A 6,497-nucleotide genomic window follows, 5' to 3' on the forward strand; every position below is an offset into this window, starting at 1 on the left:
TCGCCCCCCCCCCCCCCCCCCGACACCAATTTCTCGACTTAAGCCAGGCAAGGGTCCGGGCCCCAAAAGATTTACTCATTATTTTAAAACCATTGCTGAACATTGCCTTCCCAGGTTCATAGCAGCCTTTGACCCGCAGGATGGGTCATCACTAATCTCGGATCACTCATTGGATCCACATATAACGGTCCTTCCCAAGGAATATCACAATTCTAATTCTATTGAACCACTTCTTCCATATGCCCTCAGTCATTTCCTTGGATAAGGTCAATGATCTTGGGACAATACGTCACTTGCACCACTGGGCGCACTCCCCTTGTTACTCCCTGTCCACTGATGCTGAAAAGGCATTCAATAGGTTGGCTTGGGACTACATGCATTCAACAATCTCTGGGAATAGTATTTCCTTGCTGACTCTGTACAAGTTTAGCTGGCATATTACTTGATTAATGCAATAGAAAAATAAGTTCAACCAGGGGGATAGGAAATGTTTTTCTTACTGGCTTTGTATCCTCAAAGTCCAGCCTGGTTTCAACAAACTTATTAATGAAGATTTCAGAAGTCAATGAAATGAAATCTTAGTCACAGGTCTAGATGACCAAGGATTCAGCCTTGCACAGGTTTCCAAGCTTCAAACTGACAGTCCAAATCAAAGGTCAGTGAAACTTTCTAGGGGCTCATCTAGTCGGTAGCTACAACATCTACAGGGTTATTCACAAAAGGGTGAAGAGTGTGGAGAAGGCAGGAGAAGGGAACAATCTAGGACAGCATAGCTGAATTGGAGAATTTATCCAAATCAGCTATTTTGGCCTAGATTGTTCACTTCTCCTGTCTTCTCCAAACTCTTCACTCTTGTGAATAACCCTGATAGTATCTTAGTCAGCTGAATTTGCAGACTGTCAGGTGAAGCGTGCAAGTATTGTGTCTTCAAGACCAAGTGTGACCTGTGTCGAAACCCTCTCCCAAAATTATTAAATCAATTCCCTACAAGATTAGCAGCATGGAAGTCAGTTATCCGGTTGCCACTGTTTGGTTGGTAATTGCTGCTGTGCTATGTGGAGAGAGACTGATTTTGGGAGAATGTTGCCCCGGTCTGGTCAGTTTTGTCAGTGGTGAGAGGGTTAAAAACGGACTCTTCTGTATCCTCTATCAGCCACTAGCTCTTGGTATATAGATTAGTTTTTTTGTTTTGTTTTTGAGCTCTTCCTTACTTTCCTCATGCTAGTCTTATTCAGATAGTTTCCTCTGGGGGGGGGCCTAGGATCACAGCACACAAAATCAGGATCTGTATTGGAGGGCAGGATAGACATCAGAGGTCTAATTGACCAAAAATTTTGAAAAGAAAAATACAATTAAAAAAATTAAGGTGCTAAATAGAACAGTAAAAAAATACAATACAAAAGATGAAAAAAGTTAAATAAAATAAACCACCCCAGCCTTGAACAAACGAATAATAAAAACATGTGCTTGAGACATGCACATGTAAACTAGGGGAAAAAAAATTCGAATAAAAAAAAAAATTAAACAGTTGCAATATGCTGGGATCAGTGCGTTAGCACTGTGCCTGGGAACACAAACCAGCAGCTGTGCGATGTAGAGTAACTATTCTGTCCAGAACACTATTCATATATTGGCTGGATGAAAATGTTCACCAGATCCCCTTGTATTTCAATTCACTACTCCTGATTTATAGGGTAGCCATTAACCATCTGACAGCAGTTGTGTGTATTTTGGTAATTTAGTCTTCTGTTCTCTATATAGACCACCAACATCAGTAGTGTTCCACGGGTAAGCCTTTGACATCCACTGTAACCCAAATACTGACCTGAGATAAATCACCTAATTTAGTATATAGCTTGCATATACCTCCTTTTCCATTAGTTTCAACAGAGTCAGATGAATCCCCCATGGTGTCAAGTGGTTGCTTGTCATAAGTGGTGAACAATTTGTGAGTAGCCAAGCTGATAATCTTATACCATCAAAAAGATGTATTCTTGAATATCACCCAACCTTCTAAGATGAGAATGAGGGACACCTTTTAGTGCAAAATATTTATGCAAAGGGCACACCCTAATCACACGTGCCATGACAAAAGCACAAGAATGATCACCTAAACACACTGGGGCTTTTTGATAAATACTTTTATATTGCCATTTAAATATTACTAATCCAATCATTATAATAAGTGTGGATCTGCAATATGGACAACTTATGGCCATTAAATAGTATATACAAAAATATTAAATATTTTTTTATTAAAAAGTGGCCAGTATTAAAAATATATACAAATCTCTACACCAGAATGGAAAGAGGAACATTTGAGGAGGAATGAAGAACAATGGGTGTTTGTTCTAAAAGACGGGATGCTCCCTGTATATAGTAGGAAGCTTCAGTATGTACCACTACTTCAGCATGGAAGCACATGGATCTCCTCCACTTTGCTATGGAGAGTAACTTTTGTGACAGTTGTAGGCTACTGGACTGGAAGTGGATGATGAAAATATTAGACTAGTAAACCTTCAGATTCTGGCAGATTGCTGCCCATTGTTTGATACAAACTCTTCTGGAGTTCTTTATTTAATTACATGTCGGGTAAGACTGGGTTTTCCGACACTGACTACAGTGGACCGAGTCTGCCTAATATGTGTTGTAATGGCCACTTGTAGTCTCCATTGGAAGCCCCTGTGACAGGGTGCAGGAACAAGATTGTGAGACCAGGACAGAGGGTTGTCACCCTAAAACAGGACCTTCCTAAACAAGCACTGTAATGGAAGGATCTCCGGGTATTATTTTAATGAAAGCTACAGATATAAAAACATTGAATATGACTTTAGAAATTGCATGAGCTTGTCAAAGCTTATGTGAGATGTTTGTGAACACACACACACACTTCTAAAAAGCAATAGCTCATCTGAAAGACATTACCATCACTGAGATAAAGCAAACTCCTGTGATTGATAAGACAATGAATAACAAACAGATGAGACAGGCAATAACAGAGCAGTCTAGTTTAATAAAGATTTGTGTGCTGGTGCCATGGACTGGCGTGCTCCAGAAGGGCTCATTATTGAGGAAATAGTATGGAACCTACTTTGGGCTTGTCTGTTGCTACCATGTGGCCAGCTCCCCGCAAATAAAGGAAAGAAAAATAATTTGTAGGCAATGTTAATTTAGAGCAACATGACATGAATCCTGGAGAGAGATGCATCATGGGATTTGTAGTTTCACCACAGCTGGAGTGCTGGAGTTTGGCCTTAGACTGTAAGCTCCTTGTGGGCAGGGTGATGTATAAATACCTATAATAAGTACAGTGAGCTGGGAAAATACTGTATAATGGCCTCTAGATGGAGCTGAGGATACATATTAGATAATGTAACAATGCTAGACAATGGTGGAGGAATTTAGCAAATAAAATGTTACTATTGCTACTATAGGATCCTACAGAAAATGCATAGCTATGTCAATTTTTTTTTTAAATAAATAGACCCCAAAGTGTTACACAAAAACACAGATGGTACCAGCATAAGAGAGAAAGATATATGATGTAATGAATCCACTACAGAGTGGATGTGTAATGTTCGGGGTCCTCACTTTTGCTGCTTGATCAAAGGAAAGAAAAAAGCAAGTGATGTGATACCTTCACAGTCAGGAGTGTAAGATTGGTGTATTCCTTCACAAATCCTGCAACCTGTGGATGGCCCCCTTCCTCATACATCCATGCACGGTAGGGTACCTGCAACTACAAAGAACCGTAGGAAAGATGGCTGCTCATCCAGACCAGGCAAGTAAGAGATCTGATCTTTCTTGGGAGCAGCTTCTATAGAAAGTGCCACCAAAAAAATAATGCAGAGTAGGGAGACCATCTGAAACATTCGGAAACAGAATACAGATTTTCAGTACTCAGTTATTGACCTGCTCACCACCAAGTACACAAATCCCAAGACTCTGTATGCTCACGGGTAATTTATATTATGGTAATTATACTTTACGCTACAGTTAGTGAAATGTTCTTGCAATAGGCTTTAAAAGCTTCAGAGTAATAAACAGTGGGAAAAAGTAGCATAAATACAACCAACTTATTAAAATAAATATATACTATTTTATACAGATGACTGTGGTCCAGGTGTTGTTAATAATACAATCCTTAAGCATTAGACTACCACACTGGCAACATTCAGCAAAGCCTTTGATTTATTCTGAAACAAGAACAAGTCCTATTAAAGTATTCACACTATTGAAAGTATTTATGTTATATTGTCATAAAAAATTGAGTTACAGTGAATTTCATTTTGCAGAATATATTTTGCTATTTTGAACAGAATAATACTCTTAGATATCTATGTGAAAACACATCACTGTACATTGAGTTTAATTATTTCAAAAGAAAATACATAATAACTGACTGCAGAAGTAAACATTCTATTTAATTTGACACTGTTACACAGTCACATATTCAATTAAATGGAGATCGCCTGTGAGGAGTCAAGTGGTTATAGTATAAATGCATGTGTACCTGGAAGGTTCGACTTCTGGTAAGTCAGTATCATGGCATAACCTACACTATAAAGACAAAAGAACTCTAAGCCAGGGGATGGATACAAAAAAACCTCAAACTCACTAAAAATCTTTGGAGTATAGTGAAGTCAATCATTAATATAATACAATTTGGTCCAAACAGACTGTCAACCTAGGGTGAGGGACTGTAGGAGACTAGTGAGGGAGGCCACCAAGAGACCTATGACCACTCTGAAGGAGTTACAGGCCTTAATGGCTGAGATGGTTGGAGAGCATAGACATACAACAATTGTTGCCCTGGTGCTTAACTAGCAGCTTTATGGGAAAGTGTGCAATAGAAAGTCACTGTTAACAAAAACTCACATGACATGTTGCCTACAGTTTGCCAGAAGGCACATGGGAAACTCTGAAGTTAGGTGGAAAAGGGTTCTAAGGTCTGTTGAGACCAAAATTAAGATTGTGGCATATGATGAACACTGAATATCATATAAACACACCATTCCCACTATGATGCATGGTGGTGGTAGCATCTTGCTGTGGGATGCTGATCAGTGATCTTCAGTAGATTCTGGAAGACTTGTGAGAGCAGAATGAATGTAGCAAAATACAGGGAAATCCTTGAGGGAAACCTGAAACTGTAGGACACCTGACCCTTGGGAGAAGAATTGTCTTCCAGCAAAGCCATAGCCCCAAATATAATTCCCAGATTATGCAACTTAGAAACAATAATGTTAATGACTGGAATGGCCAAGTCTTAAGAGTCCGGGTCTTAATCTGAAGGAGAATTGGTGATAGGACCTGATAAAAGCTTTTAAAGCTTGACTCTTGGTTTCCAGGTTCCTGAAGGCACTTCATCTAACAAAGCCATCCATAACCTAAGTCTGAGGCTTCAGATAATTAACAATAAGCCCCCAGCCGCATTACCACGGCTTTGGGGACAATATCTGTTCACCACAGACACTTCCAGCTCAAAGTTAAGTGGTCACAACCAATTGAGCACGACTTAGAGGACACCACACCTAGGATGCGCCCCCAGTCGCTTTTTTAATAAACTAGCCATCAAGACCACCTTCAAGGACCCCAAATCATAGCTCTGACTGTGAAGAATAATTTCCGTATGCAAAGGTTAAACCTCTTGTGTTCTATGTGTACGCCATACGCCGTCAGAATAAAAAAGAAACCACCATAGGAATGCATAGCTAGATTCCTATTGGCTATTTCACAGTGAAATAGCCAATAAGAATCTAGCAATGCATTCCTAGGGTGGTTTTCTTTTTTTCTGACTGACGGCGGCCCCGATGTCAGGAAAAAAAAACCCAGAGCAGAGAAAGGTTCGATCGATCGAACCTTTCCGGGAGAAAGTGTTTCTCTTCCGGGCGGCCGGGAGCCGCTAGGCGACCCCTGGCAAATGGTCATTCGACCCCCGACGGGATCGCGACCCACAGGTTGAGAACCTCTGATCTAGATAGTACTTTATCATTTTTCTCTTGAGGGAATGAAGACATGACTGAGCTATGTGTTATTTTAAATATTCTACTCCATTCCTTCTCAGATATTTCTCTCCTCATGTCTTGTTCCAATCTTTTCATATATTTTGTATGTCCCTTATCTTCCACCTCCCTCAGCATGCCATAGACCACTGATAAAGTGTGTGTAATAGGTGTCTCTGTTATACAGAGTTTCTCGAATGGTTTTAATGGCCTATCTAGGGGATTAAGAGCCTTAACCACCTTCCGTCCATGGCCGTTTGTGAACGGCCAGACGGACGTCTGCTAGGAGCCCCTCCCCCCTCTCGTGTGCGGCACTCAGCGCGCACACGAGAGGGGAAACTGTGAGCAGCCAATCTCTCGAGACCCCCGATCGCTTGCAGGAGATGCGGGTGTGCGGCCTCCCCACCCCCCGTACCTCTGTCCCGCCGTCTCCTCGTCGCCACTGCCGGTCCGTGATCCGATGTGGCCGTTGCGGCTGGGACCGGCACGGCG

This window comes from Nanorana parkeri, unplaced genomic scaffold (assembly GCF_000935625.1).
Source record: "Nanorana parkeri isolate BGI_ZX_2015 unplaced genomic scaffold, ASM93562v1 scaffold743, whole genome shotgun sequence".
NCBI lineage: Eukaryota > Metazoa > Chordata > Amphibia > Anura > Dicroglossidae > Nanorana > Nanorana parkeri.